General features: G+C 33.5%; 1 protein-coding gene across 4 annotated transcripts in view; it reads right to left on the bottom strand.

The window, feature by feature from the left end:
* The window catches only part of LOC142984925 (zwei Ig domain protein zig-8-like), a 456,021-nt gene that overhangs the window by 171,141 nt on the left and 268,538 nt on the right, over positions 1-16,342 (bottom strand). The window lies entirely within an intron of this gene.

Consider the following 16,342-nt stretch of genomic DNA (forward strand, 5'->3'; position numbering starts at 1 on the left):
TTATATTACCTACATTATTTCCTAGAAAATGACAGTTATATTTTGTGAAGAAGACTTCCGCGTCGCGAGTGTCGTGACTGCCTTCGCAAACATACAAATTATAAGCTTACTATTATTCTTTGTGAATTTAAGGTTGTTGGTTTAGTTAGTATAGAATATAATTGGGTATTTTAAATATTTTATTCAGATTATTGCTGGGCTCTGAAGGACCGATAAGCAGTCGTTCTATGTAAAATACTGGTATTCAGTTGCATTTAGTGAGACTGGAAGCCGACTCCAACATAACAATATGTAAAAGTAACGCTAGGATGATTTGTTTAGATTATAACTTCATAAAAAATAAAATACGACCGCGTGATTATTTTGTGTGACATATTTGTTTAACCAAAATAAAAGGTCTCAAAATAAAATACGATACTTTTCCTAAAGCTAGTAATCACTCTAATATCATAGTTATTCAAGTCACCCCAAGCCGAATACCCACAGTCCCCTATCCATTAGTTTGGCAATCCCTTGAAAACCCTCACTATCATACGATAAGAACCATCCTTATAAAGATAAGCCAGGATAAAAAAACACCGAGCTGACGCCGCGACCTTCCCGCAAAGACAAATCGAACGGCAAATCGTTTATCAAAATCAGCTTAGCAGTTTACGGTGAGAAACAAATGCCACATACATAAAACATTCATTCATGAGAGACTTTTTTGTCTCGGATGAGACTAGGTTTAACTATTTTCGATTTAACTTACGTTTATATTGTTTTATCTACTCTTTCTACTATAATAATAAGTCAAGTCTTCTTTTGTAAAGTTACATGTGTGTGTATTTTTTCTGTATGGAGAAATTAAATATGATGGTAATACTTGTTGAATAAAATCTCTTCTTTTAATAAATATTTATCCATGATTTTACCATGAATTTCATTCAGACATTTTCTGAGAATACAACAAAAAACTGTGCGCCACGTGAAGCAGATCTGGAACACGTGATACGTGGTCGCATTCAACAAATAGTAATGGAGTTGAGAAATAAATGAGATATTTTAAAAACAAATCAAATTACCTTTTGACCTGTAAAATATACAATTTGAGGAAACGTGCAGGTTTGAGGAACAGTTGAAACCACCACTGAATAATATCAGATCGATACACAAGCCATCATCACGCAATCTCTTCTATAAATAGATATCGAGTTCTCCGAGACAAGGGGTCTTTAACCCTTGCTAGCATAATCACTGAGAAGATTTTTTAATTCAGGAACAAATTTTGAATCAGTCGTAATTTGAACTCAAATCCTTTGATAAGGCTTGATTTCTTCTTACGCTACACTCTGTCGCGTATCACGGAAAGTCCGTTGCGAACGTCAGTGTCACTGTTCAGTGTCCCGTGGAACATAGTGTCAGGTATTTCGCTCGACTGATGTACTCAACTAATGTCAGCGTTAGCTTCGAGAAGAATTGTTAGTAGTCTTAGTGACGACTACAACGTCCAAGAAACACTTTTAATGGTATTATTCATTTCGCTATCCACTACATCCTGCCTAAATGCTCTGCAAAAACGTACTAGACGTGCACGTGGTCCCCGCGATGCAAGCACACATGCCACTCGAGATCCTTCCCCTTGTTCTAGAATCGTGAATCACAGATAACTGTTCTAAAACGTATCACCCAGTGAGTACCGGCCTGATGACGGGAGGCCAGTTAGTGGAACAAAAACATTGGATTGTGCTCGATCATTTGTCGTTAGCGCGTCGATGGCTCGTCAATCAACGTGACGTACAAATTGATTGTGCCTACTGTGAGCAAGAGGCGATGAAATTCATACAACATTTCAAAAATATACTTTGTACTAAATTGTTTACAAATGTTTAGTACTCTGCAGTTTTCAAGATGTTTATAGTTCATTTACATTTTCCAAAACCAGCGCGAATTTTACAATATTAAAATCAATTTTGTTACTGACTGTACAATACATTTGACTATAACTGGATTGAATGATTTTAATTATTCTAATAAAAAAAAATATACACGCTAGACTTTCGTCGAGCTGCTTCATTCACTCAACATGGCAAGCCTCAAGTCGGCCAAAGGTAAGATTTCACTCAGTAGTTTTTGTGTATTTATGTAATTTAATTATAGAGACAGTACATAAAAAAGGTATAAAACTAAAAAATACCAGTTAAACCTTCACCAACATCAGAGTCAAACTCAAGACCCCCTGATCAGCAATGGTATACCCTCCCGCCGGAACAACAGAGATAGTTATATAACGGAATTTTAATCTGATTCCTAAACGGGTGACTATTCCCAATGCCGTTCCCACACACAAATTTAACGACAGCGAACTCGAAGCGATTAATTTCCATAACGGCGTATGTTCATAAGAGATTGAATGGAGGTGGACCGGTACATGCGGGTGCAATTTAGTGGTGAATGGGCCGACGACGTGCACTCCGAGGTACGGCTTGATTGCTTACAACGCACTACCTGCTCCATACTCCTTAGACCGATGGTCGGTCACTGTCTTTGTGCAGTTTATGGCTATGATTTAGTAAGATGTTTTGAATTCTGTTGTGTTATGTTATCACTGTATAGTATAGTAGTTATATAGGTTTACGTAGAGACTCTGTTCTGTAGCGCGATTCCCTACTCGACGAATCATCGAGAGTTTGCAATTTAAAATGTGCTGCAAAAATAGTTTCTTCGACGCCCGCTAGAGGCGCTAAACCGATTCCGATACAAAATTATTCGATACCAGGCCGATTGCCGGTAGTCGATAGTAGTAGATAATCGCGGTATTGTTGTGTTGTTATCACTGTATGATAGTAGTTAGATAAGTTTAGTAGAGACTCCGTTCTTAGTTAAGTCTCCGTTTAGTAGACACAAAACGAATTGCGTCATTAAAGTTGCGTCATCTACGAGTTATTTGTCCCCAAAATTTGTAACAAGTCAAAGAGAGTAGTTTTTTATGAATCTTTTTATACTGCCAACGAAAGTCTAATCGACGAAATTCACTTATCGGGCAAATCAATGATTTTTTTACCTACAATCATACAAGAAACGTTTATGTGCATCATATGTAAATATTGATATATACTGTTTAGTAAAGTTAGCAAGAAATAAAAGTACTCATCTAAAATCATTGCCTAATATATGAAACTATCTAAAAACAAATACGTCTTAAACTTCAATAATAAATATACTACCAAAAACAGGCTTTATTAAAACTTGTCTTATTACTCTAATAATATATTCATAACACTAATTATCCTAAGTACATGTTACGTGTTAGTAGTGTTAGTGTTAAAGTTTAGTAAAACAGAGTATTAGCTAGAAAATTCATTAAATCCCTTCTTAGAAGTAAGCTTAAGACTTAAATACTTGGTTCAGGGGAGGAACAATGGAATGGGACTAGTGGAATCTAATACTAAGGTGAATATACATTAGTTGATGTAGTTGCAATGAGATTGTGTTCTGGCGAATGCTCGACTCAAGTGCCGGCCAATGGTCGTCTCTGTTTCTGACGAATGCTCGTTCGATACATTTAATTGATATATTGTAATTTTGTGGGAGTTGCGTCTAACATTATTTAGGTAATTTTTTTCTATCTATTACTACCGATATTTGTCTATCTTTTTTCTTTATAACAAAAGATCAAGTGTCGATGTTATTAGTGTATTTGAAACATTGTCCTCGTTTTTCAATATGTACAGCGATATGATGCGTGAAATCTTTCCTATCATTTGATCGAGAATAGTTATGTGTGTATTCTCAAGTGTATGTCTTGTGTAGTGTCTAATAACATAAGTAACACTTTTTAGAAAAGTTAGTTTTGATATTCGGGCAATATGTGTTCTAGATTGTTTTGTTAATGAGACTGCGTGTTCGCGTTGTACAGATGACTGCTCTAATGTATACTGCACGTCATGTGACTTAGAAATTATTTGTACATTTCTTAGAACATGTTCAAAGATGTGAAGATATTGAATGTTATAACATACACCCTTTATTACTTACAACATTGTGTGTATGAGCTATTAATAAAGTTTTGATAATGATTACAAGTTGTATCATTCTTATAAATAAATAAACATCTGAAATTATGAAAATCTCTGTGGAAAATATAGCAATCTAGCTTTAATTTTGATATAATTTTATTTTTCCAATGTTATTTAAGACACCCATATTTTTTTGATATCATAAAACACTGTTTTCTTTGTAAATGATCAAACTTATTACCACCAAGCGAAAATGTTATTTTTTCAATTTGTCAGCTTTAATTAACAGTTCGTTACTCTTTGTTATTATTTGAGCTCAAATCCTCGCGCCGAAATATTAAAACAATACCAAGAATATCTGTCAGTTGAATAAATCAAGTCACGTAGTGTAAATAATTTCAAATCAAACAATGTTTCGAAATAACGAGCTTCGAATATTCACAACAAATTCATAATCATTTATAGCAAAAATTATTTTTGCAACACAAAAACTGTTTGTTACCTCTGACAAGGGCAAATTATTATTTTACGGAATTGTCACTATTGTTTTCGTGAAATGACAACTACAGACGAATCAGTTGTTATTGGAAATTGAAGCCTTTCGTTAAGCTATAAGGTTTAAAATTGAATGTGGGCTTGTAGCTTGTTACTGGCAGTTTGAAATGCAAAATGAAATAAATAGTAAATGATGTCTCGTTGGTATTATTGCTCAGTGCTCAGTTGAACGACACAATTTGCCTTAATGTTGACAACGAGTTTGACGAAGTTCGCTCTACAGTTGTAACAAAATGTTGCTTTTATAACTGTAGGTATAATTGTACGGCCGTAGTTTCGAACCAAAAACTCGATAAAATGTTTGGTATTATTAAATTATTTCAATGAAAAGGGTCAGCTTGCGACTACTGCTAATATAACCTGCGCCGAAACATCAAGTAAACTGAATGAAATTATTCAAAACACGTGGCTTTAAGGCTTTAAAAATCTTCGACTTTAACTTACCAAACGACATATTTTATTCCAAATTTTAGTGGTTGCTTACCTGAAACAACATAAAATAATTCATTAGTTTCATACAACGGTAAAACAGTACAATAATTTATACATGCTTTTAATTTGTTAACAAACAGTACTATGTACGAGTATTTTAATTACACGTCACATTTTGATTGGTATAATGTACGCTTCGCTAAATATTGCTACAATCACAATATTTTATACCTATGTTTATGTTATGTTTGTTTTATATGGCTGAGTAACAACGGCAACACGGATCGATCTCTGAGGTTATCTGCGCTTGCCGAGGTTGTCCTATGGATGGGTCACATTTTAAATTGCGGGTCCTGGCTGCCTTTTTTTAAAGATTTTTGACAGCCAGAAACTTGAAAGTCTGAATATTAGTCTTACCGAGGGGTATCATGTTATAAACCAGGTAGCGGGTTTTGGAATCCAATAGGTAGTTTTTCTATGCAATATACTGGTATTTAGATGCATCCGATGAGACTGGAAGCCGACTCCAACATAGTTGGAAGAAAGGCTAGACTGACATGTTAAAAATGTATTGATAGAATGTGTTCGCAAAATGGTTTGATCGCATGTTAGCGCGAATGGATTTTAAAACATCCATTTGACCTAAAATTTGTATTATGTATGACGGGAAAGTAGGAATTCGTGCGAAATTGCTGAATAACATAAATAATTTTTTGGTTTTATTATTCGGTGCTTAAATAAGTTAATAATTCTTTCAGCACTGAGTTCTGTGAAAGTTTTGCTGGTCAATGACCAAAATAGGAGTTGTAACTGTAAATTATTTTAAGAAGCATTAAAAGAACTGTCAACAATTAAATATTACATAGGATTAATAGAAAAATATCTGTAACATAACCCAAATTTAGATACAATTTCAGTATAAAAATAAAAGTTACATCACACAGGTCTTGTACAAGTCTTATGCCCGAGTTTATTTTCAAGTAAACCGAAGATATTTATTTATTTATATACAAGAAAAATTAGCAATGATTTGTTGAGAAACAAGATTATGAGCAATAATTGGATACATTCATCATCAAGTTTGTTCGTAAAAAGATATTAATCATATTTTTACTTGAGCCAAGTTAACAAAGTCATATTAATTATATTCTGCCTCTTCAACGTACTCTAATACCTGGAGGAATTTACACCTATATTATAATACCTTATAGATTTTATAATAGGAATTTCGAGGAAAAACCACAATTACGCTTTATAAGGCTTCGAGATTGGTCTCTATAATGAGAAGATATACAATCATTTTAATTTCTAAGAGTCTTCAGCTTCTAATATGTTTCATAAGAACTGTATACTTATTATGTTACTAATATTATTAAGTATTTGTTATACATAACATAGCATTACGTTTGTTTTGCCTAATAGTGTAGGGAGAGGTGATACATGACATCGAAAAGCATAAGTTTTATCGCCGTAATATTACGTAATCCTATAGTTTCATATCACGTCTGTTATACCCCTAGGTGTTGGCAAAGGTTTTACATCTCGTCAAAAAAGATAAGTATTTGCTGAAGATTTACCTAATACTTAAATCTAATGCAGAATTTCCATGCACTTTCATCAGTACTCACTGACATCAGTAAACACGTGCGTTTTAAAAGGGAACCAGCGCGTCTCCCTGGGGGACGCTATTTGTTTAAAGTTGTCAAGTAGAGAGCGTGCGTGTAACTACGTATTATGACGCTTCTTTCAAACACGCGCTGGCATAAATGTTTGAAGATTTTTTCCAAGTTTAACATTATAAGTTAGTCTCTGTGTATGATTTCTAAGTATAAGGCAAATTTTATGAAATGCGGTACAGTAATTTAGATCGAAAAATAGGGGCTTAAATCATTTTGCGTTATGATTAGAGATCTACTGGATGCCTTTGTCAGTTAACTAAAACTTATAGCAGTCTATTTTTACATTTTCACGAAATGACATCAGTTCTAATTATATTTTATTAAGTTTAACTTGGACAGTTTTCAATTTGATTTAAAGCGAAATAACATTCCAGGAAATACCATTTTAATCTAAGTCCAGCTTTAATATGCTATCCGATAAGTTATAGCCGTTTTCTGTGAACTGAGTTCCAATTAAATCAACATTAATTTATAGAGATCTATTCCCGGACGGTTCCGAATGGACCCGGAGTGCAGTTTTCAACAGGTGAGCAAATGCATACGGAGCGAGCTTTACTGCGAGTATGTCATACAAACCTTTGAAATTCTCAAGAATATTAGTTTTGCTACTGTCAATAGAATTTGGGTGGAACTGCAAATCATTTTAGGTAAAATGGATGACCATAATTGAAGAATTTTTTGAAATGTAATTGTTTGTTTGTGTGTACAAATAAATAAATGGTTTGATACATGAGAATGGGAAATCATAATACATCTCTGATACTTATAAAATCATGTAAAAATACTAAAAATATACATTCATTAATTTTTCAATATTTGAGATTTTTATGTTTGTTAAATCCGGATGGGATCAGATTAAACAAAAAAATAACGATATAATAATTACAAAAAGATGTTTTTAAATAACACAAACATATTTTTTTGTACTTCGGCCTTTGTCTAGCCATATAGAGAAAAAGGCCAAATTTTGTGTATACATATTATTTGAAAAACGATTAAAAATAATCTTTTGTGGTTAGTTCCTAGGAAACTGTCCTACATTTTTGTGTTAAAAATCAAAATGTATAGTAAAAATGAACTGTAAAATATCAGTGATTTTTATTCAGCCGTAAACCCTAAATATTATGTACGAGTTAGAATTTTACGAACAAATATATTTTTATTAGAGTAATCTTTGTTTTGATATTTGTTATAAAATATTTGCGAATTTTATTAAAATGTGCTTTTATTTCAGAATTTGGGTTATGAAATACCATTAAAAAAGTGCTAAAATAGTGAATAACGTTTTTCATGTGTACTTTTTAGGATTCTATACCCAATGTGAAAAAACGGGACCCTACTTAGGTTTCGCTGTCTGTCCGTCCCCAAGCTGAATTTCATGAACCGTGATAGTAAGACAAATTAAATTTTCAGAAATTAGGTATGAATGTTTGTCGCGGCCTTATAACAAATATATGTTTAAAGGGGCTCCTATATAAATACCCTATGTGCACGAGTCCGATTGGCACTTGGCCGGTTTAAAAGAACAAAGAATGACGTAGTAGCATAATGTTCTAATTCACTCGTGCCTTACGCCCATCTAAGTATACTTTCTAGAATAAATCTACCTCCTGAAACTAAAACTACCTGAATTGACTTGTAGACCTACATATTAGGTATAATGTAAAATAATAACGCAGTAGGTTTACAAAGTGCTCTCTAAATTACTACCCAACTAATCTCCGTCAAATAGGTCTATAATATTTTTATAGTTTCGTGCACATAAGTTAATTTATTCAGAATTTCAGGTCATCGGCCACTGAAAGGAAGTACTTGAGTTTTAAACCATGTAGATGTTTATCTCAAATATTTACGAGGACATTCCCGTGCTTAGTATTTGTACAACAAGAACTTATTATTATCGTTTACTTTCATAATTATTTTAATAAATGTATAATGAATTGCGACGTATAAAGCACGCGACGCTTATCTCGGAAGTAAACTTTATTTTATGGCATCGTTTAATTTTTGTCATGATATTTTTCTTTGTACTAAATATAGAATTCCGCTGTTGTTAATTTATTACATACCTACTTTGTGATTTTTAGGTTATACTATAAACTGGAATCTCCATTTTAGCACACTTGAAAATTGACCAGATATTTGTTATGTGTGAGAAACGAAACTACAATTTACGTGTATCCTTAACCTTTGTGTGCAATATTTTAAGCTTAGAGATGATAGATTTTTAACTATTGAATCACAACATACAAACATCTGATCTCAAGTCTCAAAAAGTTGAGATTTTATGCATGTACGTATGATTTTAATCAGTAAAACGTAAAGTAAAAAATCAACGAATAAACGAATTAACTAAAAAAACTTTCAAAAATAGAAAAAACTTATATTACACAAAATCGTTTCGCACTCAATCCATTGTAAAAAGAACAATCTCAGATCTAAAAAGACAAAGAAAACAGCTTCAAACTAACCCGAGTGTACATTCGAAAAGATAAAAATACCTTCAGTCTATTTACAAACTACACAGAGTAGAAATTGTCAACATGTTTTGAAAGCGAACTAGCCAGTGTAGGTAATCTCTTAACCAGAGTTGTACTGAGCCGTACGGTGAATGCACACTGCTATTTAACTAATGAGCTAGGATAGCCCCGTGGCTGAGTGGCCACAGCGTGTTACGTGCGGTTGGAGGTCAAGGAACGTCATTGAAGTTTGATTTGAGATGGGTGGCCGTTTTTGACAAGTTTCGTGCCATAATCTGTCTATAGTATAGACTTTGAATGACTGTTAAATAAACTGGCAGTGTTTATTATTAATGTGAGTCGTTCTATTAAATTAAAGGTCGGTTTCATTACTGCTGGAAACTATCAGATAGCTAATCAGATGTTTTTCCTACAGTCAATTTCAAACATATGCTGCCACTTTATCTAGCGAATAGGTAACACTTATTTCTAAGCTATGAAACTGGCTATAAGTATCCTCCAAAATAATATGTAACTGATTTGATATAGAATATTACTTACTTGTTGCAGTCTTTTGTCCTTCCCTTAAAAAATCTTCGATATTTAATTTGTTTGATCTATCAAATACTTAATGTAGAATTCTATTTCAAATAAAATTTGCATCACAAAACACGACTTTCGAAATACAATCTTTCTCCTATCTTATACCCATATAAGGTAAATAATTATAACTAACTGATTCACATCCTGCAAGACAAATGACCACCTAATTCTCAGTAACCATCTCCCAAAATCCATTCACTCACCAGATCTTATAGACGTGCCACTTTACCCAATTACTCAGTAGTCAGTACTAAGCACCTAGCTTCATTCACTGCCAACGTGCACCTATTAACAAATCAGCCGGCGAAATGGACACGGCTTGCAGCTAATATACCTGAGAGCAGCAGCTGTCACAGAGATGCCACATCAAATTATTACTAGCTCTTAGTCTTGCCTTTGACTTTGAGTTAGTTTGTGATCATGTTAATTAGGTTAAATGTCTGATTTTCTAAGAAATTTCGGGTTTACAAAAGCAGAATTAAGATACTTAGGTAATATTATTACGCCGGGTATACCCAAAGGGACAAATATACTCGCATTTCGCCATTAACGAAGTTAGTCCCATGCAATAGGGGGCAGGCCTGTTGTCATATACCGGACACATTATAAAATTCCGAGCAATAACTAAATTAACATTCAAATACAAATTAAAAGCTCCAATAGTGACTGTGGTCGACCCAGAAATCAAACCGAGACCGCTTGATCAAGAAGCTAGATACACAACTGACCGCGTCCCAAAGGATTTATTTTAAATATTATCGAATTTTGCTTATTAAGAGGTTACAAGCAATATCACACAGACCCCTCCGTTTAAAAATCGGTTAGAAAATAACACATAACTGTACAAAAATACTCAAACACTCGCCTTCCACGTTACACTGGATACACACAATACAAGTAGCGAGCACATTGGAGGCACATTCACAGCACATAGCGGACTCAAACAGTCAAATTCTCATACTGTTTACAATAGGTTGCAATACTCGTTGATTTTTCTCCACTGAATCACTGTAGCCGCTGTTTGAACCTTTTGTTTCCACCAAATATGGAATGCTTGACTTTGAATTGGTGATACAGATTGTTGCAGATTCAAAGAGAGTGTATCGAATCGTTGATTTCTTTTTTTTTATATAGTTTGTAGTCAATGTAGTGTCAATTCTGTTAAAGGCTTATATGGTTTTAACGCTTTATTAATAAACGAGCTTTGGGATGTACGAAGACTTATAACTACAGTGGGCTAAGCTGCAGTGAAAATACTACTGATCAGTCTCTGAAAGTCTCACAAATGTTATGTTTTTCTTAAAATTTTAGTGAAGTAAGCTAAATAGCAGACAATGTTAAGTTCCTTAACTTAATTGAGCTTAGTTATGTAAATAATACAAGACTTAAGATAACGAGCTAGGTTTAATAATTTATACATAGCGGAGACAGTTAAGATCATTATAGAACAAAATTTTCATAAAACAAACCTTTCTGTCCTTCGATAATTAATTCTTACCCTTCTTTATACTAAATGAACACGACAATTCAATATCAAGCAAAATGATCCGAATCTTTCCAACAAAAACAATTTCAGACGTAACGATAAAGATCTATCGGAATCCCTTATAAATGATTAGCTTAATTAAATTCGCGAACAGATTGGAAATGTTCAAGTAATTCGTTCAAAATCCGAATATAATTTGTAGCATTGAAATGTATTAATTCGATATCGTGATAGATGGAATTCGTAAGTTCTTCGGCATTGTTCGGCAGAGATCGGAAATGTTCGTAACTTTTCGTCGTCTTTCGTAAATGAGTAAAGCTTGGTTCGTTAATTAGCTCCCCGTTTGTTTAATGAGATGAGTGATGTGATATCAAACTGTTTGTTACGCTTTGAACTGAACGGAATATGATAAAACTTTACAATGTCTGTTATAATGCTAATTGGAGCATAGAAGTGAAATTTTCTTTTCGATTTGAAATAACCTAATAGAAAATAAAACACATTTACGTTTATTTTTCTTTAAAGGAATCGAAAATACAAGCAAGATAGGTATCTTCCTTGTATTTTCAAACATAAGTGTTATACATACATAATATCTCGCCTATTATACCCAAATGTGTAGGTAGAGATGCATAAAATACGCCCACGTTTCATGTCAGCTCCATGTAATAAAATAATAAACTGTATTGCATTTGTCACCTCTCATAGGACTATATAAAAATCACGCGGGAAATCGTATATTGAGCCACCGCAAATAAAATATTCATATTTGATACGTTAATACGATATGACGTTAGGTTTTAATCTAATGGACCAATGTTAGCGCGTGCTCTATATCAAATAATATTTATTCAATGTATTTCAATTGATATACCCGAAGTATGCAAAGTGAAGTGAATTATAAAGGAACTGTGAGGTGATTTTTCTATCTTTTATTATGGACTAGTGACTTGTGTGAGAAAGTGATCAGCGCTCTCTAGCGTATTCCGCAACTATTTTTTTTGAGAAGTTTTAAATGTCAAACGCTTGCTTACAGATCCGACTGTAGAAAATGGTGAAAGCTACAAGGATGCGTAGCGTAGACGATGCTTGAATTTGTAGATATTTTATTATATTTATTAGAAATAGCGGACACTAAGCATTACCAGATCTGAAAGAACTATTTGTGCACAAATAATTTTTCCGTGTGAGAGGAACCCACGACCTCCCGATGTCATAGAAAAGCAATACGTAGGCGTGTTAGTATATGAGTCTTGCTTCTTGCAGATTTTAATGCTGGATAGTAATACTTAATAGCCTTCGCCTCGCTTTCGCTACTCTTTCGATGTGAAATTACCTTTATCGCAAAAAATATTGCGATATCCACATGAAATATTTATAAAATAGATTTCAATTCAATAGCTAAATATTTTATGTCGCCGCGTTGTTTGCGGATCACACCGAAATAGATCACATTTATGACAACTATCAGTTTGGTGTACTAATTGTTTTATATTTGACACGAATAATAGTATTACTGTTTTATCAAATTGAAATATAGGCCTTTTCGCATTCTGCATTGAGTGAAAAGGATTTGATTCCCTGAAAAAGTAATTATTATTTGTACATTCTTTTAATAGTTTTTTCGGGACTTATTATAGTTTTCTTTTCAACGAAAGTTTAAAATTGTTTGCCCTCAGAAATGTGAAGTGTTGTACCCAATATTGGGTACGGCTATTTTCCTCAAAAAATCCCGTTCTTATTTTATTCACAGATGTTCAACACAAATAGTAAGATTGTAATTTAATCTGTGGGTTGATCAGCCGCAATTTTGCATGGCAGTAACCTATTAAAAAAATCTTTTGCTGGTCAACCTTTTGTCAAAGTTATTCAAACCGCCCAAGGGCTATTCAATGTGAAATTCCTCAGATAAAACAAACTAAAATCGTCTGGCTTTCTCTAAGATCTGTGATAAGATTAAACAGATCGTGATACAAAGGTTCAAAACACTGAAAAGTTCAGAAAAGGTTAAAAAAGGACATCAACAAACGCATTTAGAAAAATAATGCAACAATGAAAACTTACACTATTCTTACTAACATTAGAAATAATGAAAAAAAAACTAATTTCATTTGAATATAACATTTCAAGATACAAGATTGAAGCACATAGACGACTAAGCTGATTTTGATCAATCGTAAGCCATTTATACTAAATATGTTATTGAGAATTTGCCTACTGGTTTTTAAGGATTTCTTCATTCTAATATTGAATGTACCCAAAACAATAAGGGATTAAAATGTATTCTAAACCCTATCAATACATATCCCTTTTCACTAAAAATAGCCTTTCATTTCGTCGACTTTCATTTCTTATTTGGTGAAAGTAAATAAGAGAACTCTCGAATTTGTGTAGGCAGTGTCTTTACAATAAGTCCGTATCTCAGGCGGGTGAGCGGGTGAGCGAGTGAGGCGGGCCTTTTATGTAAATGTGCGTGTTAAGGCCGGGCGGCGGCTTGAGCCGGCCTGTGACGACCCGATACAAGCCCGCTTCGTATTCTGCTTTACTTATTATTTTTGTACAGAAATGTTTATTTTTTATCAGCTTGGCCACTCTTTTGTTAGATTATGAAATGTTTGGTGCAATTCTGTAGGTGACTGTACGAAGCCGCAGGCTCTGCTATGCCTTGTACTGTGTACTAAACCTGTAAATGTTTCTTACTATTCTTTACCACGCAGGCCTGGAGTGGAATATATCTTTAAAATGTGTTTAAAGATTTCTAGGGCAAGACTTTCTTGCTACAAATTAATTTGACTTAATACGAAATGTAATAAGCTATTTCTGATATACGAAATGTAATCTTAGTAAAAGGTATGATAAAGTAAATAAAGTTAAAGTAATCTAGTTTTTTATACTAAAATTGGCCTTAGTGTCTTAACAATTTTCAATAGAAATTCGATGTTTATCTTCAGTATTAAATGTTAGCACGCATAGTTATGACAAATTGCCAATAAAATTAATGTCTCTGCTTTTTATTGCTTGAAGCGTATTAAAAAGTTGCAATTTAGACAAATTTATGAGTTGTAAAACTATGTAAAGTTCATAAAATGTTGAATTAATGTGATACACTAATAGTTTTATGGAATGCATTAATTATTGTACTTTGGCAAAAGTAGGAGTGATAAATTCTACCATGATTGAATTACTATGCCTATTTTTATAAAGTAGAAACTACCGCATTTTTTAAATAACCCTATATTTTAGAAATGATGTTTGTAGTACTAGTTTGTGAAATCACGATAATATTGTTTTGATTCCACAATAAGTAGTGGAAATTAAAATAACTTGAAATATGATATATCTTAAGCACATCGCTATAACACTTTACAATTAAATGTACGATACAATTATTGATTTGGAAGTCAATCAAATTGCTAAGATAAGACTCAGCCATTTTTACTGTTTCTAAATAAAAAAACCGCAGTGAGTTTTCAGTTGGAATAATTATGTCACTGTTTTTTAATTATCTGTCCCTCTATCGATCGGATAGGTAATCTGAGACTTATCTACAAGCTGTAGAACTGGCATTTAATGTCACAGCCTCTATATAGTATTGATATATTATTATACCCCATAATATATTTCAATGGAACTCTATTAGCTATGGTAATACCATTAAAGGCTTAGCTCCGTGCTTTTAGTGGAGCGGCTTGTATCCAATACATTATCATGTTTAATATTCAATTGTTGTTATCATTAGTCGCTTGTACGAGGTTCGATTCCGGTTGAGTAACGAGACTGTAATATGGTAACCAGATATTCGATATGAGTTCTTGAAATTTATAAAAACATACAATACTTTGGTGGGATATCAAAATAGTGGGAGTTGTAAAGTGAAAACTACTGTTTGTTTCAGTATCTCATTACTGAACATAGCCGTATTTTCAAGATGTACAATTTATATACATATTATTATTATGTATCACAGTAAGAACAATAATAATTAAAACTAAACCTTAAATTAACACATTAAATAATAATTTTATATGTACAAACGAAAAAAAAAATAATAATAATAAAGGAAATAAAACATAAATGAAATTAATATAAGGCATCATAAAATATCTCCGCATCGCCGTCCTCGGGTAACGTGCCCGAGGACGGCACGTATCACAGTGAAATAAATAGGCTATACTTTTTTTAACATAGATTTGCGAAATAAAGTCATGAGCAAAGACTAAACCTATAAACGTAATGTCACACAGAAAATCAAACTTAACGTAACCCGTTCATGGCCAATGTATATTTTCCCAAATTGAGACTGCAAGCTCACATGACACATGACAATAATGGTGTAGGAGAGGATATTTTATCGTCTATTCATGCAGAATATTGAAAAATACTTCCTTAATTCCTAAAGCAGCCTTTAATACGAATAATCTAAAAACAAAGAGTAAAAAGAATATTAATGTAAGGATAATTTTAATCCGTAGCATCCCACTAGTTAATTAGCTCATTGTTAAGACATTCATCTTAACACACACTCGGCACGGCGCCCGCAGGGCGCGGCAGCGGTGCGACAGAGGTGCGACGGAGGGGCGCGCGCGCCGTCACCGCTCAGGCCATCGACCTCCGTGATTCGAGACCAGTCAGCTGTTCAAGCCTACGACGCATACTCGTATCGCACGCTCTCGCAAATATTTAAATTATATAATTCGCGGTTAACAAATCGAGTTCATGTACAGTACTTGTTGAGTACATCAATAAATCTTTATACAGTCCACTTACTTTATAATTCCCGTTATACCATCGCGGGACCTCCACAACATTTTGGTCCTTCAACCGTCAAAATTTGAACCGAAAAGGAGTTACCGAGAAGTTGCTGTACTTAGGACAAGATTACAAGACTGCGAACAAAGGAATCCTCATCGGAAGCGATCTACGTACATACCTATGTACATCAGATAGTCGTCGTGCAAGAGAAGTTCAACAACATCTCCGCGTCACATCAACATTACATAGTGGTTTGCTCCAGGAGGCCGTAAGATCGTTTCAATTCCTTCATTCTCATTATTCCATACCCATTTTATCACCCAATCACTTATTCATCCCATCAGTGCCATTATTTTTCGTTATTATAACGTGAATCAG

This window comes from Anticarsia gemmatalis, chromosome 1 (genome assembly GCF_050436995.1).
Source record: "Anticarsia gemmatalis isolate Benzon Research Colony breed Stoneville strain chromosome 1, ilAntGemm2 primary, whole genome shotgun sequence".
Taxonomy (NCBI): domain Eukaryota; kingdom Metazoa; phylum Arthropoda; class Insecta; order Lepidoptera; family Erebidae; genus Anticarsia; species Anticarsia gemmatalis.